Source organism: Eumetopias jubatus, unplaced genomic scaffold, assembly GCF_037043125.1.
Source record: "Eumetopias jubatus isolate StellerSeaLion01/CBP00866 unplaced genomic scaffold, mEumJub1_p1.0 scaffold_3, whole genome shotgun sequence".
Classification (NCBI taxonomy): domain Eukaryota; kingdom Metazoa; phylum Chordata; class Mammalia; order Carnivora; family Otariidae; genus Eumetopias; species Eumetopias jubatus.
In genome coordinates, this window is record NW_028274809.1 from 131823380 (window position 1) to 131850783 (window position 27404).

Below are 27404 nucleotides of genomic sequence, written 5' to 3' on the forward strand. Positions count from 1 at the left end.
CCAACTCCAGGAAGAAAGAAACTGAGCACATGGTTTAAGAAAGAAAATTGGCAAGTTATAGATTAAGACACCAACTCTGAAGTGTAAGTCTTAAGATGTTTCTATAAGTATTCTTTGACTCAAATATCTTTTTGGTATGCGATTTGTTCCTCAACTTCACAGCAGCAACAAAAGTGTGAAAAGGATACTTGTAAAGAAAGAGTTTAACACGTTTTTCTCCCTCACTGGACACTGGGCTCTTTGAGGTCAGAAACCCAACTGGTCGAGTGCCTGGTGAATAGCAGGTGATAAAACAGGTTTTCCAAGGAAATAGGAAAGAAAAGAAGGAAGGAAGGAAAAGAAGTGAGAAGGAAGAAGAAAGAAAGAGAAGATGTGTTTTCGTATTTTTTTTCTTGAAACTGAGTGAATTGGAGGGCCAGAGCAAATCTCATCAGCCAGTGGTCTGGGTAATGAGAAATCATGATGGAAAATGATGGAGTTCCAAAATGAAGTTTCAGATGAAATTTGAAGGAATATTACGGATATTTTAAGCCCAAATAATTCAGCTCCAACTTTTCCTGTGAGCCTTTTGTTGTAACACTAAGGTAACCACAGACAGAACCTTGACAGGTCCCACACATTGTACAACCATGAAAAGACTGGCATAAGAAAGACACTTGTCAATCCTTCTAGAAACTTAAAAGGAGAATGGTAAGAAGCTAATACACGGAAAGAAAAAAGGCTTGTGCTTGAATAGGAAGGCCTCAATAGATATTTATGGTTTGATTAAATCTTTAGTACGAATGGCACTGGGAAGAGAAACAGTTTAATGTGGAGAAGGAAATACTTGAGTTACTGGTTGCATTGGTGCAGAAACAAACTTGTACCGAACGTCATGTGCTTCATTCAACTGTTTGGGGGGTATCATTTCTTAAATGCGCTCCAGAGTTTTTAGTATCCAGGCAAGGATGACACCGCATATTGACAAAGGTGGTTGACATGATTTGCACGTGGTGCCAGGCCATAGGAAGGCTTCCGCACTTTCCACAAGGGAGGACATCTTGGCCGCAGAGAGAAGCAGTAGGAAGTCAGGAGGCCTGGATTCCAGTCTGATGATGACCCTGTGACCATTCCTAACCATCCCCAGACTACAGTTTCCTCCCTTTGGCTTGAGGAGGCTGAATCAGATCAACACCAAAGTCCCTTCCTAATCTGAATTCTATAACTCTACTCTTGGCCTAGAGAGCAGTGTTGTGCATTCAAAAGGAATTTTATCCTCTGTCGGGTTCTTCTGCCCCAAATATTTTAGGTCCTGACTTGTACACAGTAAGGAGCAAATAACATCGCCTTTTGAACCTGTGGTTAAAAATATTTAGTTTTTTTGGTGTTTGAAGCATTCTCTTCAACTAAATATCATAACCTTGACATAGCTGGACTTGTACTTAACTTTTATAAACACATGCTACTGGCAAGATCCTATGAAGTAATTGACTTACAGTGACCTTGGTGCTGGTAGCATAACAGCTCAAGTTTTTCATTATCATTCTGTGCCAGATAAGGGAATTTTCTTCTCGTTCAGCTGATTTTCAGCCTTTGTTGGGTAGTGGGTAGTGAGCGCTTTAAAATGCTCAACATGGAACGCTGCAATGTGAATTTCAGCAGCCTATTTGGGGAGCTATTTTTAGTCTCTTAATACATGATTAATGTGGCCATTTTCTCCTTATCACTGTCTTAGATTTAATTAACAATTGGTGTGATTATTCTTCCTGGTTGTGATGCGAGACGATTAAACCTTTGAATCATGATCAAGGCCTTATAGGTTAAAAAGCTACCCAAACTGCTTTTGATGGGCCAGGAGCGTGATTGTCTTTGTGGACTAGCGAGTTTTGAAAAATCTATTTGCAGAGCTACATAATTATTGATTATAAAATAAGTGTAAGTGGTCCCGCAGTTCAAGCACTGCAACAAAAATGAATTGTATCGCTCCATAAAATCTCACATATAAATTTAATGAGCGTTTCCTTAGCATAGAGTAAGATTTGGGAAGATGCATTCTCAGCTCAGGTTATTCTCCTTGTTTGTATTATGCCTTTCCATATCAACCGTGTAACTGAGGAAGAAGCCAACCCTGAAGAGCAAGCTGGCTGCGATTCCCATATTTGGCCGCCCCACCCCAGTAAAGACTGCTCCTCCCAAGTTAGATTGTGTTCCTCCTGTGAAATGGTGACCAGCAGGCCCTGGGGGGTAGGATCTTGATTTCCTAAAAACTGACACGGATGTGTTTAGAGCTATCTGGGAACCACATGGCAAAATAGGACCTTTGAGTCAATTTTCAGGTGATAGAAACAGGAACTCCTCTTTTCCCACCCTTTCCCACTTATTATTCTCATCACCAACTAAAAACAATACAGCAATCAAAGCAGTTTAATCCCTTTATTATTTACTCAAAGTAACCCAAAGCAGGAATTTCCAAGAAGTCAAAGTTGTGGGACCTTGAAGGAAAAAGGGGTAAGAATAAACAAGTGGCAAGAGCTTAGTACAGGGTCTGATACATTTGAGATGTTCAGGAAGTGGTGACTATTATTAATGGCATAACGACTATTATTTCAAGGCACTCACACGCCAGCCTGGTGTTCTCGTCTATTCTTACTGCTTAGGAATTTGATGCCTAAACTGAATATTCACTATAGCAAAATTCCACTCCGAGTAATTAATTAGCACATCCCATAGAGTTAGGCACAATAGGACTTTTAACTGCCTCTCTGAAAAATGTACTATTACATTTATTATTTTTATTTTTTTATTATGTCACAAGTTTATTTTATTTTTTTTATTATGCTATGTTAGTCACCATACAGTACATCATTAGTTTTTGATGTAGTGTTCCATGATTCATTGTTTGCGTGTAACACCCCGTGCTCCATGCAATACGTGCCCTCTTTAATACCCATCACCAGGCTAACCCATCCCCACCACCCCCCTCCCCTCTAAAACCCTCAGTTTGTTTCTCGGAGTCCATAGTCTCTCATGGTTCGTCTCTCCCTCCGATTTCCCCCCCTTCATTTTTCCCTTCCTTCCCCCAATGTCCTCCACGCTATTCCTTATGTTCCACAAATAAGTGAAACCATATGATAATTGACTTTCTCTGCTTGACTTATTTCACTTAGCATCATCTCCTCCAGTCCCATCCATGTTGATGCAAATGGTGGGTATTCATCCTTTCTGATGGCTGAGTAATATTCCATTGTATATATGGACCACATCTTCTTTATCCATTCATCTGTTGAAGGGCATCTCAGTTCTTTCCACAGTTTGGCTATTGCGGACATTGCTGCTATGAACATTGGGGTGCACGTGCCCCTTCTTTTCATTACATCTGTGTCTTTGGGGTAAATGCCCAGTAGTGCAATTGCTGGGTCATAGAGTAGCTCTATTTTTAACTTTTTGAGGAAACTCCACACTATTTGCCAAAGTGGCTGTATCAACTTCATTCCCACCAACAGTGTAAGAGGGTTCCCCTTTTGATTCTAGAAATGACTTTTTTTTTTTTAAATAAAAACCTGTTTTGGGAGAAGGGCTCAAATGGAGTCATTTCTAGAATCAAAAGGTATGTAATTTTACTCTTTTACAAGATATTGGTTTGTGGGAAATAATGTTATTTATTTTAGAAAAGAAATTGTGTACTAATAAAAATCAGTGAGTTTTAGAAAGCTACTCAGAAGTTGATCACTTGAGTTTTGAAGGAAGTTTAATCCCAGCTCTAGCATGAAATTGATTTGATGCTTTAGGAGACTCAGTTAAATTGTCTACCTTAATTTCTTCATCTATAAAATGAGAATTATGTTATAATTCAAGATTCATTCTTATAATATTATGGTAGAAGTATACACCCCTGGCAGAATAACCCCCAAATAAGGTATATTCCTTCTTAGCATAATGGTATAAAGTCATTTCTGGCCAAGAGCAGGGAAGATGGGCAGGAAGGATTGTCATGGCACAAGTATCTCTGTGATTTTGTGAACCCACAATTGTCCCTGATGGGGCAATGTGACCGTTTTGAGCAACTGAAGTCTAAGGGCATAAAGAGAAGAAATCATGGTTATGGGAGAAAAATAATCTGAATCTCCACTTCATATTCCCAAATAATAAAAATTTGCTTCTATTCAAATTTGAAAGAGTACATATTTTAAAAACCAAAAATATTTACTGGCTGATTATAGAGCTGTGATAGTAATGATGCCAAATCAAGTTGGATAAATGGTGCCTGGTACAGAGAAGGCCCTCAGTAAATGTTTGTTAGATTAAATCTGAATGTAAGTGATGCAAGATATTTTGGAAATAAAAAATTCCATGAAATATTAAATATCCAAAATATAAAAGCCAAGTATTATTCAGAAAAAATCAAAGAGTAAAGCTTAAATGATTTGATTCCCAATCAATGATTCCTTTACAGGGATTTTCTGAGAAATATTTAATTAACGAATATAAAGACTTTGCATTTTAAAGTGATGTTTTGAAAGTATTTTTCTGCCTTTTAGATCATTTTATGAATTTGTATATTTTGGCCTTTTTTAAAAAAGATTTGTTTATTTTACAGAGAGAGGGAGCGGAGGGGAGGGGCAGAGGAAGAGGGAGAGAGAGAGAGAGAAGCAGACTTCTGGCTGAGCACAGAGCAGAGCCCTCCACAGGACTGGATCTCAAGAACTTGATGCCATGACCTGAGCTGAAATCAAGAGTCAGATGCTTAACTGACAGAGCCACCCAAGCGCCACTGCACCTTTTGGCTTTTTATCAACAAGTATTTATGGGGTGACTACCAGGTCACCCTAGGTATGAGGGACGTTTCTAAGCCCTGGGGAAGCAGAAGTGGACAAAACAGGAAAAAATCATATCTTCATGGAACTTAGGCTAGAGTAGGGGAAACAAATAAATATGTAAATTACATAGCATATCAAATGCTAATAAATTACATGGAGAAAAGCAAAGAAGGAAAGGGGGTGAAGGATGCTGGGAGGAAGGTGTTTTCATTATCAACAGAATGGCCAGAAAAGCCTTCCTGAGTATTTGAGCATAGATGTGATGGAAGAGGGGAATGGTGAGCCCTGGGGAAATCTGGGGGACCAGCATCCTACGTAGAGAAAACAGCAACACCCAGGAAGATGCCATGCCCCGGAGTCTTGAGGATAACAAAGAGGTTGAGTGGCTGGAGTGGAATGAACAAGGGTGAGAGCAAAGGAATTTGGGTCAGAAGGGTAATGTGGAATCAAATGGCACAGAGCCTTTAGGTCAAAATAAGAATTTAGTCTTTTATTCTGAGATGGGTGACATTTCACCTTTTTTTTCTTTTAATTGTGGTGAAATAGGCATAACAAAATTTATCATTGCAACCGTTTTTCAGTGTACAGTTAGTTCAGTGGCACGAAGTGCATTTACTTTGCATTACATTATCACCATCCATCTCCATAACTTTCTCATGTTGTGCAGCTGAAACTCTATACCCCCTGAACAATAATTCCCTATTCCCTCCTACTCCCAGCCCCTGGCAACCATCATTCTACTTTCTATCTCTATCAGTTTGCCTCTTCCAGGTACCTCATATAAGTAGAACCACACCATATTTATTGATTTGTGACTGGCTTATTTCATTTAGCATAATGTCTTCATCTCTTCCAGTCTTCCAGGTTCATCTCTGTTGTAGCAGAGGTCAGAACTTCTTACATTTTTACTGCTGAATATCCCATTGTATGTATATACCATATTTTGTGTATCCATTCATCCATTGATGGACACTTGGCTATTATGAATAATGCTGCTGTGAATATTGGTGTATAAATATCTGTTCAAATCCTTCCTTTCAATTCTTTTGGGTACATACTCAGAAGTGGAATCATTTCAGGTTTTTGAACAGAGGGATGACTTCCATTTTCCAGATTACTCTGGTTGCTGTGAGGAAAATAGGCTGTAAGGAGACAAGGTTAAAAAACGGGGAGACCTGTGAAGGAGATCCTTACTGTTGGATCTTGAAAATCTTTTGAAGAAAAAACCCACAAGATTTTCTGGCCGATAGGCTGCTGTTTGTGGGGAAAAAAAGATGAATCAAAGGTGACTCCAAGATTTTTTTTCCATTACAATAGTAAAAGTGTTCTTTACAGGCCATTTTGAAATAAAAGATCGACTAATGCAAGTTTCCAAATGGACATATTTCTGCACATTTCAAAGGCATACTACATTCGCATGGAAGGTGCGGGTGGAGGACAAAAGACAGACTTTGCATTGATGTGACTCCCCAAAGGCTCACATATGGTATTGGGGGGGCGAACTGAGGCTTTATGAGACCTCATGGAAAGCAAGAGTTTACGCTGTGTGCAAATATGACAAAGCCTAATCAGTCATAACCCAACATTGAATGCCCAGGAATCTGACATGAGTTTGGCTTATTTCTGAGCAAATATATTAGAGCTAATATCTAAATGTTTCTTTTTTCTTTTTTTTAAGATTTTATTTATTTGAGAGAGCATGTGTGTGAGCAGGGGGAGGGGCAGAGGAAGAGGGAGAGACTCTCAAACCGACTACACACTGAGCAGAGAGCCCGAAGCCGGGCTCTATCTCACGACCTTGAGATCATGACCTGAGCTGAAACCAGGAGTCGGATGCTTAACTGACTGAGCCACCCAGGTGCCCCTAAATGTTTATTTTCAATAAAACCTTTTATATTTAATATTAGCAAGGTCACACAATGTTTTAGTATGAAAACGCTCAGGGATATGAATCAACAGAAAGGTCACTAGCTAGGCTGTACACAAATGCTCTGTAATCATAATTTGTGAACAAAAGTTACAGCCAGAAGTTCTTATTTTATCACCCCAACAGCTCCGGGAGTCTATACGATTATTTTACACAGGGGTGATTGAATTCTCTGAGAAGTTAAGAAACTTGCCCAAGATCAAAGAACTAATAAGTGGAGGATATTTCTGACACTAATAATTTGAGCGAATATTTTGGAGAATTCAACCTGACTGAGCCTGATTATTACATACAAGATACAGTCAGAAGGCAGGGAGGCAAGTTTTATCAATACCTATACCCACTTCTGCCAGAGTGACTCAGAATTGGTTGCTATGTTCATCAAAGTGCACCAGCTGGAGGAACAACTTTTCCAAAAAGATCTTTCCTTCCAGATACTCAATGTCATCATAGTTTCTCCAGAGACGTTACCTGGGGATGACAGGTGAGGCTGCTAGGTGTTCACCGTGTGGGTCCAGTGTGAAATATACAGCATGAATTCAATAGTGTCACTCACTCCAAGTGCATCCAAACTCCACAGACAGGCATGCAGCAGCCAAGTATCCCAGGCAGCCAAACTTCTCCTGCTTGACTTATCCAGGTAATTTGTTATGGAACCTGGACTAGATCGCCTGACAGAAGAACCGAGCGGCACCCAGAGATCTTGGAGGATTGGAGGTTTTTTTAACGCCAGGGGGCTCAGAGGAGCCCTGAGCACAAACAAAGGGGGCAATTATACACTTCTACTTCCACATACTTGGCAATCTTGGCACGTGTGCGAAGCGGGGCAGGGAGAAGAACCCTGAAGAGCCCCTGGGGCAGGGGCTGGGACTCCCTTGCTGGCTCGGTGGGCCATCTTAGGACACAGATTTTTCCTTATCAGTTGTCTTCAAAGGGTAGCACAGTCCCGCCAGTGATGACTACATCTGTGCCTGCTAAATGAATAACATCTAGTTCTTTCCGTGTTGTAGTGCGCAGTAAAAACACTATAGCAACTGAGTCAAATGTAGAAAATATGATTGGCCACACAACAGGCCATGGCTACGTGAAACCAAATGAGCAGAACATTCAGCCAGTCATCGATGGTCTAAAGAGAAAGCAGGTATAAATCCAAATATTCAAATATTTGCAAATTTAACCATTCATGAACTGAATGCGTTCAACAGTTCTCCTGGCTGCACACAAGGCAGAGTGACTGTCAAGAGAAACAGTGGCTCAATCTTTATCCTCATCTCTTACATTCTTTTAAATTAGTTCCTTCTCTGGGACGCCTGCATGGTTCAGTCGGTTAAGCGTCTGCCTTCAGCTCAGGTCATGATCCCGGGGTCCTGGGATCGAGCCCTGCATCTGGCTCCTTGCTCCTCGGGGAGCCTGCTTCTCCCTTTGCCTCCCACTTCCCCTGCTTGTGCTGTCTCTCTGACAAATAAAATCTTTATAAATAAATAAGTAAATAAATAAATTCCTTCTCTTTGGTGCTCAAATCATCTGTCCTGTACAAAAACCTCTCCTCAGAAGCTCAGCATACATCCTTCCTCTTTCTTCCTTTCTTTCTACACAAAACTTTCTGAAAGAAAAAGTAACACTCAGTACCCTCATAGCCTCACTTACTCTGCACCCTTGGCAAGCTGGCTTTGGCTTTAGCGTCTCTTTAAAGACCTCTATCTTAAAGATATCTTAATTGGTAAATAAACCCATAATTACAAAATTAAGTGTCTCTTCTCAATTCATGGTTGTGATATCTTGATTGAAAATAAAAATATACATTTGATCTTCCTCCTGGTTTCTGGCACAGAGCAATAAACATGTCTTTTTTATGTTAAGGAGGTGACTTTTGGACCACAGGGAAGGGGGCTGGTTGCCAGTGGAGCCAATCTTGTGATGAGAAGGTTGGAACTCTCAGTTCTACTCTCCAAACTCCTGGAGGGGGTGAGGGTCTGGAGATTGAGTTCAACCACCAATGGTCAATGATTTTATCAATCAAGCCTATGTAATGAAGATTTCATAAAAACCCCCAAAAGGGTCTAGAGCACTTCCAGGTTGCTAAACACATGGAGGTGCTGGGCAGTGAGTTCAGAAGGCATGGAAGCTCCACATCCTTTCCCCACACCTTGCCCTATACATCTCTTCCATCTGACTGTTCCTGAGTTACATCCTTTCATAATCAACTAGTAATCTAAAAAGTAAAATGCTTCTCTGAGTTCTCTGAGTGAGCTGCTCTAGCAAATTAATTGAACCCAAGAAGGGGGTCTTTGGAATCTCTGATCTATAGCCAGTTGGGCAGTAGCACAGGTGACAGCGATGGCATATGAAGTGGGGGTAGTCTTATGGGATGGAGCCCTTAACCTGTGGGATCTGATGCCATCTCCAGGTAGACGGTGTCCAAGTTGAGTTGACTTGCAGGCCACCTGGCTAGTGTCAGAGAGTTCCTTGGTGGTGGAGACACAACACCCCCACCCCAGCATCTTGAAATTGGTGACCAGCATGTTAGTAGCCAGTTTATAATGTCATCAACTGCTGATCAATTAACTCTTTTTGGAATCATTTCTCATGTTTTGGCTTCAATGACGTTATACTCCTATTTCGTCTCTTGTAACCCTACACTCCTGTTCCTTCTCTTAGTATTTTATCCACCTCTCCTCAGACTGCCTTAGTGTGGACTCTAGTTGTTTTTGTTTGTTTATTTTTTTTTGTTTTATTTTGTTTTTTTGTTTTACTAACTTCTTAAAAGTAAATGTCCCTGTGGTTCTGTTCCCACTCTCTCCTCTGATGCCACCACATGCTCCCAAATGGTGCGTTCGTTCATTCCCAAGACTTAAACTTTCAATCTATCTCTGACCTAGTTCCACTACCTCATTCTTTATTTTCAGTGATCTTTTCAATATTTAAACCATGGTCTCTTATGAACACCATGTTGCTGAGTAACCCAGAAAAAGTCACAACCTCTTCTCTTTTGTGAGATGAAAGAGTAAATCTTTTAGGTTTCACATGGATCTTATCAGTCAAGGATCTTGTCTGGAGATGGAAACTTAAAGAGAAACTGACTCTATTATGGACTATTATGTGAACTTTAGAATTGCTAGTAAGGCTGAGAGACAGAGTTAAGGGCTAGAACAGGACACCTCCAGGAGTTTACACAGCTAGAACTACAGACAGGTCAAGTCCCACTAGAGGGCAAGTTTGACTTTGCTGACTGGCTAGCTCTGCAGACATGACCACGGATACTGCTGCCTTCACCATCGTGACTGTGCTCCGTATATAGTGAACTGACCATCGGTCACGGTCCTGACATCCCCCACACAATTCAAAATCTCCAGTTGGAACATCCCATTGGCTGATCCTAGATCATATTGCCTGGGCCCTGGGAGCAGGCAGAGGATGGATCTAGCTGACCCAACACACAAAGGGGATTTCCACCCAACGGCAACGGGGACTGGGTGTGGGACAGCAAATCCTCTCCCACTAAGAAGGGTGTACGATAGATATCTCAAAGCTACCTCAGACTCAAGACGTTCAAACCAGAACACCATCTGTTACCCAAGTAACTTATGCCTCAAGCCTCTGCTTCAGGCCCTCAGGATACGAATTCTTGCTTCACAAGTCTTTGTTTTAATAGTTGTTCAGTTTTATTCAGTAACTACATTGGTCAGGCTGTTAACTTTTTGATCACTTCTTTCTCTTCCTTTCCAGTCCTAGCACATAGGTTTTTGTTAAGAATTGGTTACCGAGGGAGCGAGTTAGGGGCTAAAGGCAACACCAAGCAAATCTCAAGGCATAGTTTCGTCAATCTAGGATGAAATCATTTTGACTTGAAGTCTTGCTCTTATGTGTGATTTTCAAGGACTGTTTCTCCCTTGCAATTTTCAATGAGCTTCATTTCCCAAGTAATGCTTTTTGAACCCCTTGAATGCTAATGACAGAGAACAGAACCTGGTGATTAACAGCCTCCCTTCTACTAGAAAAGGAGAGCATACTAAGGCAACCCTTTCTCTGGTCTTTGATTCTTTCACGGTGAGGCAGATCACAGCACTCTCAACACATAATCATCATCATCTTTTGGAAGTATATTCAATTCAAATATTTAAACATTTTCATATGTTGATGAAAGAAACATCCAATAAATTAGGTGTGATCTGTACCTATGGCAGCCTACAGATGAAGAGGAGGTGAAGATGTGTCATCACTCAAATAGACATATTTGCCTTTGCTTTTGATTGTGAAACTCAGCACATCCCTTGCATTCACGAAACAATAAAGGAGATAATGTGATGTTATTTGAACATCTATATATATCCACAGAGGATAATAAAGGCCTTTGCTACCTCCAAGCCCACATGTTATGTGCATTTTCAGTGTCTAGCAGTTGTCACAGTTATACTTCATGGTTTTCAAGACTGGGAACTGATTATATACTCAGTGGACTCTTAACCGAATTACGTCTTTGAAAAAGCAAACCACCCACCATATTTAAAATTAGAACTTGCCCCTACCACCTTGGCATTCCTAATCCCCTGAACCAGCTCTGCTTTTTTTTTTTCCTATAGCAACTTAATCACCTTCTTAAAAATACTATATGATTTAGTTGTATGTGTTTATTATCTATTTTCTATCCCTTCCTCTGGGAGGACAGGGGACTTTATCTGTTTGATTTACTTATGTCCTGAAAGCCTCAAACAGTACCTGGCACATTCTAGGCATGTAATTAGCATCTGTTGAATGAGTGAACAAACAACACCCAGACAGCTCTAAGGACAGTTGTAATGCCCGAGACCTTTGCTTTTGCTGTGCCTTCGTTTGCACTCAATTCCTGGTCCATGGTCCCTTCCTTGTAAAAACCTGCTTTTCCAAAGTCACTGCAAGCCTTCAGTGACTCCTCACAGTTTACTGCACTCCTATTTCCTGGAATTACTGCATTTCAGCCAGGATCATCAAGCTAAAAGAATTTTTTGAGACCTTCTTTTTTTAAAAATTTTTAAAGAGCATTTTTAGGATCACAGCACAATTGAGAGGAAGGTCCAGAAATTCCCATATAGCTCCTGTTGCTATGTATGCACAGACTTCCTCAAGATAAATACCCGTTACTGGAGGACACATCTGTTCCAGTGGTCGAACCTACAGTGGCAAATATAACACCCCAAATCCATAGTTTATCTTAGAGTTCACTCTTGGTGTTGTACATTCTATGGGTTTGGACAAATGTATGATGACATGTATCTGTCATGACATCTATCATACAGAACAGTTTCATGGCCCTAAAAATTCTCTGTGCTCTGCCTATTCACTCCCAACCTCCACAATCCCTGACAATCCCTGATCTTTTTACTGTGTCCCTAGTTTCCCCTTCTCCAGACTGGCATATAGTTGGAATCATAAAGTATGCGGCCTTTTCAGATTGGCTTCTTTTCTTAGTGATATGCATTTAAGGTTCTTCCATGTCTTTCATGGTTTGATAGCTTTTTAGTGTTGAGTATTAGTCCATTGTGTGGATGTACCCCAGTTTATTTATCCATTCACCGACTGAAGGGTATCTTGATTGCTTTCAAGTTTTGGCAATTATGAATGAAGCTGCTGTAAACATCTGTATACAGGCTTTGGTGTAAACATAAATTTTCAACTTCTTTGGGTAAATACCAAGGAGCACAATTGCTGGATCATATGGTTAAGAGTACGTATAGTTTTGCAGAAAACCACCAAAATGTCTTCAGAAGTGGCTGGATCATTTTGCATCTCCACCAGCAATGGACTCCTGTCTCTGCACATCTTTGCCAACATTTGGTGTGGTAGGAATATAACTTTAATGGCTAAATTTCCACCCCACTTTTGTCTCTGGATGCAACTGAGATATTCTAGCAGGGGGTAACTTTCATGTTGAAGAGAAATACACTCGATCCCTCTGATTAAGACATAGGATTGCTAATTTATGCTTTGTTGTGAATAGATAACCGTCCAAAGGGAGTTGTGTCATCCTTTTCAAGATTTTACTGAAAACTATGTGTTATATAGAAAACAAAAGAAGTGTAAGTCATAGTCTAATCACAAGTTGCTTGGTATGTTTATCAACTGCTCCAGAAGACCTGGACTCACAAACTTAGGTGTGTTGTTTTTCTTTAACACTCTTTCTTTTTAAAATGTATAATCATCATCACCATCATCCTCACCACCATAATCATGATCATTATCCCATGAAGTTTGATATTGGATTATTTTAAATTTCCTAACCAGAGTACAGGAAAACCATACTTATCTAAAGGCCATAGCTGGAAACCACAACACTCTGGAACTGAGTCAACAAATGGTCTCTAGCTGTTTTGAATCACCTAATTAAAAGTATCTTTTCAAGATCTCCTTTCTTTTCTTCTTGCCAGCTTTTACTCTTCCCCTGGCTTTTGGACTCCCGTGGAGGTCCTCTGGAGCAATCTGGTTTCTTGCAGCCATTTGGCCTAGGGTGTTGAAGGGAAGAAAAGCACAGTCCAGGAATTAGGAAGGATGTGGCTGGGGCTGGAGTTGGGGAGGAAAGCAAGGCCTGAGGGAAACATGATGTGGCTACACTATTGTTTTCTAGGCTAATCTCATTAGTAAATTAAAAAAGTAAAGCTCTTTAGTCATTTGAGATGTCTTTATTCCACCTTTACACTTGATTTATTATTCAGCTGGGTATTAGAATTTAAATTAAAAATTTTTTTTCTTTTGATTTTGAAGGCTTTTCTCCTTTGGCTTCTATGTCCCTTCCTTGTGTTTGACTTCTTCTTTTTTCACAGTTTTTTCCTTTATCTTTAGAGCTCTGTCTCTTCTAATTGAGTCTTATGTAGGCCTTTTTTCAGCACAAAGTTGTTTTGGTTAAGCATTTGAAGAGCGCTTTCAGACTGCAGACCTGACTTCTTCAGTTTGAGAAATGTTCTCCTGTAATTATTTTTTGGTATAATTTTCAATGAAATTCACCATAAGGGGAAGGGGCAGGGATTAAGGTTAGAGCCGAGGCACCTTCAAACCTCAGTGTTCAGCAGAGGCCTCTGTTTCTCCATCCTTCAGTTTCTCAAGAGATGTGACGACTTTTATTTAGTTTGAATGGTCAGCTCCTTGATCATTTGGAAACTGGTTTTGTTTTAAGTTACATATTATCTCAATTTCAGATGAAAAAAGATAATTCTTTGATGTGTGGCTGGAAAATTACTTCTGTTAGTAGGTTAAGAGCATTATTTTTCACCAGCTGGCTCTTTGTCCAGTGTTCTCTAGCTCAGCGGGTGGCACCACCAATGTCTCAGGTTATTTAGTCTTCTGGGTTGCCTTCACGATGTACCACCAAGTGAGTGGCTTAAGCAATAGAACTTTGTCTCACAGTCCTAGAGACGAGAAGTCTGAGATCAAGGTGTCAGCAGGAGTGGTTCCCTCTAGGGGCTGTGAGGGAGAATCTGTTCCATCTTTTCTCCTAGCTTCTGGTCTTTTGCTGTCAACCTTTACCATTCCTTGGGGTGTAGAGCACCACCCTGATCTCTACCTTCATCTTCACTTGGTATTCTCCTTATGTAGATGTTTGTCTCCAAATTCTCCCTTATTAGAAGGATACCAGTCATATCGGATTAGAGCTCACCCTAATGAACTCATTTTAGCTTGATAACTTCTGGAAAGCCCTATTTCTAAATAAGATCATATTCGGAGGTACTAGAGGTTAGAACTTCAAAATACAAATTTGGGGGTACAAAATTCAACCAATGACATTCAAGAACCTGGATGTCATTTCTGACACCTCACTCACTTTCCTCTCCACATGCGAACTGTCTGAATGTTCTTCCCATTGTACCTCAAATACACATCGTATCTGGCTATTTCTTTCTATCTTTACCCCAACATTATCTTTCTTTCTTTGGCCCATGGTAGTAACCTCCCCCTGGGCCCCCTGTTCCTGCTCTAGTCTGTCTGAATTCATTTTCCATTTTCCAGCCAGAGATCTTCCCAAAGTGATTATTTGATTATATCTCTCCTCCTCATACAACATTCACTGGCTTCCCATTGCCTAAAGATAAACTTAAAACCCCTTCATGTGGCTTACACACAATCTGGCTCCAGTCTTGTCTCCCCTATTTTATTTTCCCAATGCTCTGAGCTGGGGCCAAATGGGAGCTTCTTTCAGTTCCTTGATTGCACCACACTCTTGCCTCTAGGCTTTGAACATGCTGTTCCCAGTCTGGAATACTCTCTGACCTCAACTCCCCAGGCATTGACTCATCCTCTGGTCCTCAACTTTAATGTCGGCTAACTTCAGGAAGGCTAACCCTCTGTTGTAGGCTGGATGTGGACCTCAAGAAGACATGTCCATGTCTCAATCCATGGAAACTGTGACTATTACCTTGGTTGGGAGAAAGATCTTTGTACATGTAATTCATGGTCATAGCTATACCCCCAGTGCCTAGCCCAATGCCAGTGGCATATGGTAGGTACTAATTGTTAATATTATATTTTAGTATATATATTATATACCAGAAACTAATGTAACATGGCATGTTAACTACACTAGAATTAAAATAAAATAGAAAAAACAATACTGCTAATAATAGCTTTTCCTCAATAAGTAATCAGTCAATCAACGTTTCAGACTAGGCACTGGTACAGATTTGAAAAACATCAGAGCACCATAGTTCTGATCCTCCTAGTATCTTAAGAAACTTGCAGTCTCCCTAGTAGACAAAATGCTCACATCCGACAAGACACCTTAAAGAGCCCCAAAAGCAACACCACTCCCCCAAATGAAAATAAATAAAATCGAATCTGATTTTACAAGTAGTTTAGGGAGACTTTTATCAAGACATTTGTCAAAATTTATTTTTTATGGAATGCCACCTTAGTTACTTAGAGCTGTTTTTGGAGGAGTAACATGATCCTTAACCTAGAAAATTCTATAGTGTAATGAGAGAAAAGGAGAACTATAATTTTCTTCTTATAAGCAAATATCAAAAATATATGCGAAGATACGTGTTCTTAAAGACTAAAAAAAAAACTAACAAAGACAGGGAGAAATAATAATAAGCAAATTCACAAGTTCCATGTTTGTTTACCTCCCATTCTTAGTGCTAACCGTCATAATCCTTGGAACTTCCTTGTCTGCCAACAGATTTTCCTTTCAGAAACTGCCCCTTCCCAAAGTCCTATTGAGCAATAAATCCCAGGACCCCCACCTCTTCTCCCATGGGTGAGGCTAACTGGAGTACCCCCTGCTCCTAGATATAGTGATTGCTGCAGTAGTGAGCATGCATCTCAAGTAAGATCAATCAGATTTATTTTCAGGGATTGCTCTGGATTTCACAAGAGAGAGGGGTGATTTTTGTTATTTTCTTTTTCTTCTGAGATTGCTGCTTCTGAAGATAATGCACTCTAAGCTCCTAATGGCCATCATGGCCACATGTGGTGAGAGCCTGCCTGAGAAGGAAGTCTACAAGGGGGAAAGCAAAGCAAAGGCAAGAGATGGAAGTGAGACACAGAATCTTTTTGGATTTTATTTATTTATTTGACAGATAGAGACATAGCAAGAGAGGGAACACAAGCAGGGGGAGTGGGAGAGGGAGAAGAAGGCTTCCCACCGGGCAGGGAGCCCGATGTGGTGCTTGATCCCAGGACCCTGGGACCATTGACCTTAGCTGAAGGCAGATGCTTAACAATTGGGCCACCCAGGTGCCTGAGACACAGAAACTTGCTGAAGCTGTTTAAGCCCCTGGTTCCAGGAGAGCCTGTGACTCAGTCAGCCCTGGGATGATCCCCATCTTTAGGTTGTAATACAAGCTATGCAGGGATCTATACGATGTGATAGAGGATGGGTGGAGGGGAATGTGACAGAGATGGCTAGATGTTCCTAAAAATGAATGCTTCCTCTTCCTCCATGATGTGGAATCGTCCCTGGGCAGTGACTATCTGGGGGGACTACCTCTCCCAGCCCCTGGCATCTAGATGGGGACATGTGACTTGTGGTTGCAAATGGGATGAGAGTGGGAATGAAGTGTGTCCCTTTATGTGTTTATTTTCTATGAATAGACTTGAGTTTTTTTTAAAGATTTTGAGGTTCCATATGAGTCATCCTGTTAATATTAGCGGCAATTTCCCCCAGGTTTATGGAGATGTAATTGACATGTAACATTGTGCAAGTTTAATGAAGTATGTCCCTTTAGAGCCGAGGCCGTTAAGAACGGGATGTGCCTTCTCTACTCTTTCTTGCCCTCTTTTGTTGGCTAGACTCCAATGGTTTCAAGGGCATTTTTATTTAAAATCAATAGAAAAGAGAGTAGATTGCTGATCATTAGTCTTAAACGCAAATTAATTTAAGACTGAACTAGTATGAAAGAGGCATCTTAAAAATTCTCAGCACTGAAATGTTTGTGCCCTTTTTGAATTAAAAGAAATAATCAAATCTGCTTAATGGTGAAGACCATTAAATGACCCGTCCAACCATGTCCCCTTTACCTGAGTGCCTAACATTAAAACTTTACGTTCCAGGTGTGGGCATTCTGTTGCTCACGAGCAAAGCATTTGGTTTGGTCACTTCTTTAGGCCTTCGTGTCATCACACTCAAAGTTTCCCTCCAGCCCTGCAGCCCTGACTCCATCATCCGGTTGCCTTATTGGAACTCTTGGAACCATGAGCTTGGAACCATGAACTCACTTACCACAAGACAGTCCAGTCAAGACTGCGCTAGAGCCAAAGAGCAAGATGGACAGGCTTCTGTAGCTTGTAGGCTTTTCTGTCTCTGAGCATTGTTGAAAAAAACGTCATCACATTATGTTGTCAATAAAGCCCCTCTGTTCAGCCTATGCTGATCTGCTGTCTTTCTCCTCTCTTTAAAATGTATGCAAATTTGAAATTTAAACTACAGTGGGCCATGGGTTCTATAACTGTATCCAGGAGGCGCAGAGAATATTTGAACTTTCAAGTAAGAATTCATCAGTTAGCCACAAAAAGAGAAAAAAAAACCAAACGCCTCAATTGTTTTAAGATAACAATAATCCTATTGTTTTGATTTGGAAACTTTAGGTTTGCGGAAACCTTCCAGAGCCTATATAGAAGTTGAGGATGAGTCCGTTCATTGCCACAGGCTAACGTGCACTGTAAATGTCAGAGCTGGGGAATATTTGTTAAGTTTTATGAGGCAGCAAATTACAGGTCCCCTGGAGCCAGGAGAACTTTTCTCTTTTATATTGTCCATGTGACTGCCTATTCCAGAAGCATCCCTGGAGGTCATGAATGTTGCATGCTTGAGAAATATTCTTTCTTCTTCATTGAGTCTGTTGGTGGTAATTGGGTTATTATTAAAAGACAGGCAGACAGTCGGAGCACCATTGTTTGATGGTTACTCTTTCCCAGTCCTTTGGATAAGTGCCCATCTATTTTTATCTATCTTGTCATTACAGGCCAGCCCTGAACTAGTTTGACTTAGCACTGGAATGAGTTAAGGAGTGGTAGATGGGATGGGTTTGGGGAACAACAGATTGAAAAGAAAGAGGTATCCTGAAGAAGAACATGGGAATGAGAGAGATGAGGGGAAGGGAAACTGGAGGGTAGGAGTGGGAAGGCAAGATGAGTCCAAAGGGTATACACACACACACACACACACACACACACACACACACACAGGCTCTAAGGAGTTCCAGGGATGTGTGAATGAAAAATGTGGCAAAGCACATTTGGATCACCCATCCATTCATTAATGCATATAATAAACATTTATTGAGTTGCCTACTATATGCCAAACTTCAAATCAATAACCACGTCTTATAAAAGGACAGCATTATTTTTACATCAGTATTTGCAAATGTTTCATGATAATTTCCAACACGGCTAACACTAATGTGTATATTTTGCAGAGGAGGAAATGGGAACCAGTAAGAGGTTAAATGACTTGCCTAAGGTCACAAAACAAACTACTGGCTGCATAGTGACTAGAAGTCAGAGACTTTAAATTTCAAATGTATGTCCTCTGGCTAGATAATAACTAAGGTTTAATTCATCTAATAGGATTTTTAAAAAATAACTTTCTTTTAAGACCAGGTTTATAAGCAAGTATAAAGTCCTTTTCCAGGACCATTCCCTTGTGGTGGGAAGTCAAAAAACATTTAATGCTAATTACTCATTTGATCATTTTTTAAAAAACTTATTATCAGATGATGTCCTTGGTGTAGAAAAGGCAATTTGCCTTTTTTAATGTGTTCTTCCAAATCAGTGCAAGGGCAGTGACACTGTAAGCATCCTGGCTTTCTTCATAAACATCAGCCTTTTGTGTCTGTCATTTTGTCCCCTAGACTAAAATTGCAGATAAAATTGGACCCAAGAGCATCACCAGAGAACAAAGCTTCAGAAATCCAAACTAAGATAAGCATGAAGAGAATCATAAATCAAGGAATGATAGCTTTAAGAGAAACCAAATAATCTGAACTCTGAAAGTACATAAATGCTCCAGTCAAATTATATTGCATGTAGAGCTAAAACAATGGGTATAAAAAGGGTGAAAAGATTGGGCAAAATGGCCAAGTGTTGCAAATTGTCGAAGATCCCCACCAATTCCAGCCCGATGTTGGTCATTGGATGGAGAATTAGAATCCTCTTGGCCTTGATGAATATCATCTTGCATGTTTTAGGTTTCAAGGATAATAGCCATTTAGTCTTGTTCCACGAATAGTGATACAAGCTGGTCTCTCTTGGTTGCTGTTCAGTACAGCAGTAGCACTTCCCTTAATTGATACACCCTCTGGGAGGGACAGAGCCTGACATCCTGTTTGTTGTCGCAGCTATAAATTGTAAATTAGGTGACAGCCATACTCTCCTATTTAAAGGACATCCTCCTTTTTTTTTTTTTTTTTTTTTTACAACTCTTCTCTGCCTATTAGTCTGGTTTTACAATCTTTGAAGCACAATTTGAGGCATGAGGATTTTTCTCAGTAAATGCATCAAGCCTCAGTATTAACCAACAGCTGCTGTATGAAAACCTTGAGGCCGCATGTAAAATGCCATGTTGTCTCCCTGACCAGAATGTCCCCATGAGCAGAAACCACCAGAAATTTCTTCAAGCCAAACTCAAGTTTGGGAAAATTACAAGAGCAAGAACTCAGAGTTGCCTACTCTTTATTTTGGAAATACAGAATTCACATTCAATACTTATGGGACCATGAATGGTTTGTAGGGAATCCATAAGCCCTGGGAATTTTGAGCATAACTCCCTCTCTGCATTTTTCTGAGACAAAGGTCCGTGCTTTTAATATTTTCTTTAAAGTGTGGAACCCCACTATACTATAGCTTGCCTGCCTAATTGTGCATTTTGGAACTTCTTGAGCCAAGTCTTGTACACCATATATTACTTGGCAAGAAGTGTGAGTGCTAGCCCAGACTCTATGTTTGCTTGTATCAGATCGATTTTAGATAAATGTAACCAATGTAAAAATTTTTCATGGTGATGGGAAGAAGTATAAACAATACAAATAAAGATGATGAACATGCTGATATTATCTTTAGAATCCCACCAAAAATTCACATTCTATAAGACATACAATCATAACTCATATTGTTTCTTATTGTGTTCAGCACAATTCCACCTTGTCTTAAACACATCTTTGAAAGTCTTCTTGTCAGATAGTTGAAGGAGTAGGCCTTGTGTCTTTATGAATAATTCACCTAACAGATAATGTTCTCATGGTTAATTGAAAATTACCCAATTCTTTCCCTTGTGCAATGAATATCTCAGTCATGTCTGCTGTGATGGGAATCACTCGGTTCTGCTGCGGGAAAATCATCCTGGCATGCATCGGAAAGGATTGGAGAGAACATTTAGTGAGGTGGACTTTCTGCTCAACACATCTGTCCATGACCACTTCTCCATGGCGATCTGTGAAATGTCTGCCTTTCCACATAAGCCCATCTTCTGCTGAGTTCAAGAAAGAAGTGGATGAGAAAAATACTCTTACAGTCTGAGGCAAAATCATTCAGACTTTTTCAAGTGATGACTTCTTTTTATACTTCTCCTTGAACAATTCAGGGCTCTTTAAATAATAATGGATTCCTGTATTCCCCTTCCTGTTTTCCTTTTAACTTGATTTCCAGCAGCTCTCTTCCTGGGATATAGTCCCAATCCTCATTCGTGTCATCTCGGTAAATGTGTGACGTGGGCAGAGACTGGGAAACGGGGCTCAAAACCGGAAAAGAGGAGGAATCTGGTGCTTTCTAAAGGGTGTCCATTGAACCACATCAGTCTGTGCCCAGACAGTGGAGGAAGGCATGTGGGCTTTGGGACTTTGTTTAGGACTTTCTACTGTGTTTTCTCAGTATAGATTCTTAAAAAAACGAACCTTGACTGCACTGAAACTAGGAGAAGGGGGATTGTCCCACACTCTGTCCAGAATAGTTGTAGGTTTTACTGCCCGGTGAGAGGTAGCAGCAGACAAGCCGCTCTGAGTGGGAGGGGAGCCAGTGGAGCGAGAGAGGTGGTGGAGCTGGAGGGAAAGGACGCGGGAAGCCAGGATGGACTCAGGCAGGCACAGAGGGACGTGCTACCTCCTCTTCTGAGCCTAGCAATGGAGGCACTCTCTACATGGCGTGTGCCCTTTCTCCTTCCTCAACCAATTAAAAATAGGGCACATCATATAGTCAGTGGTATTTAATCGGGCCGTATAGTGACAGATAGTAGCTACACTAGTGGCGAGAATAGCGTAACACAGGGACTCGTTGAATCACCATGTTGTACACCTGAAATTAACGTGTGTCAACTATACTCACAACTATACAAAACAAAACAAGACTAGTGCCCATGATGTATGAGTAGAAACTTCCCTCCTGTCCCGGACCAGATATCCCAATAGTGTTTAGCATCCTCCTCCTACATTTCAGTGTCCAACACACTCCATTTCCACTGCCCTCTCCTCCCCGGCATAATTCTGGGGGGTGGGGTAGAGGTGGGGGTGGTCCCTTTCTCTATTTTGTCCTGATCCAATCTCCTTTCATACCTTAATATCTTCTAATGTACCTCCCCCTTATACCTATCGATGTTTTTCTTTCCATGATTCTATTTATATAGATCTGTTAAAAAATCAAGATTGTATTTAAAAAGCAGAGCATAAGGAATAGAGTCAATGATATTATAATAGGGATGTACCATGTATCAGGACAGATGGATACACTTGGGGTGATAAACTTGTCAAATCACTAGGTTGTACACCTGAAACTAACGCAACATTGTGTGTCAGCTATACTCAAATAAAAAAATCAAGATTACATGTTATGTAATTTACAGAAAATTATGTCATTTGAACAATCAAATAGTTTCCAAGGCTTATTAAAAAAAAAAAACTGAACACCCTCCCCCCTTTTTCTTTCCCCATTTCTGAGAGTTGACTATTTTTGACTTTAAAAGTATTTATCTCTACATCTCCAAACTTTTTCAGTTTGGGACATACTTTGACCTCCCGTTTCTAGGTGAAGATTTACTCTCTTTCAGCTGGCCTGGCCCCCACTCCCAGGCAAGTCTTACACAATCAATGATTACATAGTTATTGCTATCGTAAATGCTGCTTATATGTGAATCATGGGAGAAACAGAACTTTTTGTGTGCCGCTTTATACTCTCTTTGGAATCAACAATTGCCTCGGTTTTGCTTCTTAGTTTTTTTTAATGTTCTCATTACCATTCACCCCAAACCCCCAATCCAGTTTTTCTACTGTCTGTTCTAGAACTCCTACTTTTTGCATATTGGCCATCCTAGACTGATCCTCTCATGGTCGTCCCTTTTCTCGTCACCCCGCCTTTTCAGAGCTTTTCCAGCTTTGCTATCCAGTATCTCTGCTGAGTTTTTCATTTCTCCCAGCACCTTTTTTTTTTTTAAAGATTTATTTATTTATTTGAGAGAGAGAGAGTACATGAGAGGGGGGAGGGTCAGAGGGAGAAGCAGACTCCCTGCTGAGCAGGGAGCCCAATGTGGGACTCGATCCCGGGACTCCAGGATCATGACCTGAGCCGAAGGCAGTCGCTTAACCAACTGAGCCACCCGGGCGCCCTCCCAGCACCTTTTTAATCCATAGGAGCTCTTTTATCCCCCCACTCCCCGAATGTTCTTTTCAAAAAACAATATCTTTTTATTGTGTTGTATGAAACTAAAATCTTCTACAATCTCTCTGAGAATATTGATGGTTTTCTTTTTCAATATCCTGCATAGGTTCTGTGTTCCCCAAGTTGCTTTCTCCTGTTTACGAGTGTTATTCATGTTTGAGACTTTCTTCAGATATCTACGGATATCTAGATATCCCTAGACAGCTGAGGAGCTGTCTCTTCATATTTTTTAAAATGGCCTGAAAAGGATAAAAGGTAGCCCTCGTGTGTGGTTGGTACCTCCCACCTTTGGGGCACACAAGAGGGTGATCTGGGATCCTCTGAAGTCAATCTCTTTGGACATTTCTTCTTGGGATGGTCAGATGCCAAGTGAAGAAACTTTTTTTCTCTGTAGGGTGTGTGCTTGGCTACCAGTGCCTAGAAACTGAGTGATAATACATGATTTACAGTCCCACGTTCAGTAGTTAAATGGGGGTGGGGGGTGGTCTCCATGGCGCAGATCATATTCTTCCTAGCTTCTCCCACTGACAGTTTGACATTCTCCTTTTTTTATGGCCAGAAGTAATGTTAATTAAATCCATATACATAAGTTTGTTGCAGAGAACTATACATAATGTTTTTTTTTTTTATCAAGGTACAATCGACCTACAACATTATATTAGTTTTCAGTGTACAGCATAGTGATTCAATACTTACAAAATGATCACCACAATAAGTCTAGGTAACATCCATCACCACACATAATTACAGGATTCTTTCTTCTTGTGATGAGAACTTTTAAGATCTCCTCCCTTAGCAACTTTCAAATATGCAGTCCAGTATTGTTAACTGTCATCACTGTGCTGTACCTCAACTCCCCGGGACTTATTTTTTTTATAACTGAAAGTTATTATCAAAAAGACAAGAAATAACAAGTGTTGGTAAGACTGTGGAGAAAAGGGGTCCCTTGTGCACTGGGTGGGAGTATAAATGAGGGCAGCCACTCTGGAAAACAGTATGGAGTTTCCTCAAAAAATTAAAAATAGAACTACCCTACAATCCAGCATTTTCGATTCTGGGTATTTATCCAAAGAAGACAAACACACTAACTCAAAATAATATTTGCACCTCCCTGTTCACTACAACATTATTTACAATAGCCAAGACATGGAAACAATTTAAGTGTCCATCTGCAGATGAATGGATAAAGAAAATGTGAGCTATGTGTGTGCGCGCACACGCACACACACACATACACAGGACTATTACACAGCCATGAAAGAGAATGAAATCTTGCCATTTCCAGCAACATGGATGGAACCTGAGGGCATTAAGCTAAGCAAAATAAGTCAGAGAAAGACAAAAACCATATGATCTCACTTATAGGTGGAATCTTTAAAAAAAATGAAAAACCAAGCTCATAGATACAGAAAACAGATTGGTGGTTGCCAGAGGCTGAGGGGCAGGTGGATGAAACAAGTATTCGTTTTAGTTCCTGCTATTTCATTTCTTAGTCATCCTTTCGCTTTCAAGCTTTCACAATTTTATTTCGATTTCTTTCTCTCCTAGTCATTGTCCTTGTGAGCCAATGCCTTAAACTTTTTTCTTTCATTTTCATTCAAGTGAGGTTTCAGGAGAGTGAGCAGTTGCTTAGCCTTCTAATTCTAACCATAAGTTCTCCTGCTATCTCTAAAAGTAGTTTTCTCGGGTACAAGAGCAGGGTCATCATGTGCAGTTGTATGGGGTACATAGTGCACAATTCAAAGGGAAGTCATCCCTGTCATAGGTGTTGTCCAATTCTATATTTATTTTGACAAATTTCTTGCAAATTAGAGCAAAGTGTCTCACTCTGCAAAAATAAGTGTAATATAGCAATTATTTAATAGGTAGAAGTAAAGTTTCTTCATGAAGGGTTAACTTTTTCCTAAACTCATGCAAAGGAGTCATGTATACTAATGCCAGTTCTGAATAAAAAATTTGAACTGAGACTTCTGATTTCAAAGATGTTTCTGAGTCTTCTAGTTTAAGTTGGACCAGACTGACTTCCAAAAATGGACTGAGCAGAGTCTCGCAATGCCAGACAAATGGGGAGTTTCAACAGGTGGCCACTGAGTAGTCTGATCGAGATTTTTTTAAATGTCTACTCTGAGGGGAATAACCAAACTTTTCTTGCCAACATAGTGAAATAAGACCACTCTAATTGGTAATAGTTGCAGCAAAACTGTATTAAAAAATAAAATCAGTGACAGATTTCTGGTTTAAAGTCATTTGGCCAACAGATCCTGACATGACCTCTCCTTACTTCCTACTCAAATAACCATAAAGACAGCAAAAAAGAATGAACATTTATATAAAACTAAAACCAACAGCCAACATACTGCCAGAATCCTGGAAGGAATTCCACCAATGATGAGATAGATGAGGTACAAATAGAAATCAAAACAGTTGGCCTAGGTGTGCTTTTCCAGCCAACATAGAACTGAGCTGTTGCAGCTGAGGTAGAAAGATTTGTCTCAGTGCTCTACCCTCGCTCCCAGATCTAAAGTTTATACCAACCTGAAAACAGTGTGGCCACCATGCAGTGGTCTGGATACTTCTTCTTGGTTCACAGAGCTGATCCCTCCACACACCCCTAACCCCATCAGCAATTTATCTTCCTCTTGTATTTGGAGATGTTGGCTTCTAGGAAGACATGAAGCAGGAAGTGTGTATGGAAGGAGATGAGGAGCAAAGAAGGAAAGGGACGGCCGGGCAGTGGCATGTTGCATTCTGGGAGGTTCGGTCCCAGCAAGAAGGAGTTAGAGGTGAGAGCAGGTACAGAAGGGCATGCTGGGATTAGTTTCTCAGGACACAGAACCAGGCATTGGGTGTAAGAGAAAGCCTAAGTTCAGGACAATTGCACTAGTGGGATGTGGGCCCGTCCCTGGGAATTAGGCTAGAAACTGTGTACCTCAATTAGCCCTCTGATTGTAAATCATTTCCAGTTACAAATGAACCACACACAAGGCCAGGGGCAAGTCACGGACCTTGTCAGTTGGAAAACACTTACTCCATCAACCTTGTTTTCTTCTCAGATAAGTAAGATAGGAAAAACCGCAACAGCACACAGAGCATATGAGAAAAAAATACTACAGAAGAACAACATGGAGGCATAGAGAGTCTCACAAAACATCTCAGAATGATTTACTGGACATTTGGTAAAGGTGGTATCAAGATTTCAAGTTTTATGCACAGTGTGTTATGCACAATAACATAGCAGGGAAAAAAAAACAATATTTAACAAAATTGAAAAGACCCAGTTGTTGCCACACAGAGATGCACATCGCTGTGGACCAGAAATCAGAGAGCAGGCAGGAGCTGCTTAAGCCCTCATACTAGAATGGATCAAAGCAACTGGGGGTTGATTCCTTTAGGATATGGAAACACAGAGTGCCCATATGTATCAGCAGCCCAGAACCAGCCCCCTGCCTGAAACCCGGTTTGGGGGAGGGGCACCCCAACTCTGAAAGGAAGTGGAAAAAATTACAACTGCTGCTGAGAGTGTTGGCTTGCATCAATCTACTTACCAGAGCTTTAAAGAGGGATCCAGATGACTGCATAACGAGGCATGGGGCCAGCTGCCGCAGGCTCTGGGACTGGATCTCTGATGTTCCCCAATCTCAATATGGAAAGAAATCTAAGCACCAGTCCACAACCTGGTTCTGGTTACACTGCTAGATATAGAGGAGGGAGTGTGTGTGTGTGTGTGTGTGTGTGTGTGTGTGTGTGTGTGTGTGTGAGGGAGAGAGAGAGAAATCAGATAAAGTATTAAGAAATATGAATAATAGAAACGACAAGAGAATAAGCTCCTGAAGAAATGCAAATAATAGAGCAATGTGAAAATGACTTATGATAAAGTTCTTATAAACTATGTCTCAGAAAGTATAGTTCATCATGAGAACTCTGGATCCACATCCTGCAAAACCTAGCTTCTTAGCTGCATGACCTTGCTGAGCCTTGGTTTCCTGTATATACAGTGGGGCTTAAAATAATACCTGTTTCACTGACTTATTGCAAAAATTAAAGTAATTCCAACAGTGCCTAGCACATATCAAACTAAATTGCAATGGTAGAATTCAAATCTGCATTGGAAATGGTAAGACATCAGACCTGATGACAGAAAAGCTAATCGGTAACACAGAGGATAAGCTTAAGCAGTTCTTGCAATGTTCCTAGGAAAATGAGAAGAGACAAAAAGGAATTGCAGAAAATAAAACAAACATAGAGGACATGAGAAAACATCTTGATTCAGATGTTTAATATAAGCATTCTGACGTTTAAGTACATAGATGACTTGAATCATTATTGGTAACTTCAGTTAACAATGTATCAATCTGGGGGCGCCTGGGAAGCTCAGCCGGTTAAGCATCTGCCTTCGGCTCAGGTCATGATCCCGGGATCCTGGAATCGAGTCCCACATCAGGATCCCTGCTCCGTGGAGGGTCTGCTTCTCCCTCTGCCTGCCGCTCCTCCTGCTTGTGCTCTCTCTCTCTCTGTCTCTGTCTCTGTCAAATAAATAAGTAAAATCTTTAAAAAACCAAAACAATGTATCAGTCTGT

The 27404-nt window shown here is 40.6% G+C and overlaps 1 long non-coding RNA gene across 1 annotated transcript in view; it reads right to left on the minus strand.

Moving 5' to 3' along the window:
• LOC114212696 (uncharacterized) overlaps positions 1 to 26459 on the minus strand; it is a 48761-nt gene extending 22302 nt beyond the window's left edge. The window contains exon 1 of the long non-coding RNA XR_015767892.1: positions 26373 to 26459. This is a non-coding gene — a long non-coding RNA (uncharacterized LOC114212696). The remainder of the gene's footprint in view (positions 1 to 26372) is intronic.
• Positions 26460 to 27404: the final 945 nt, after the last annotated feature.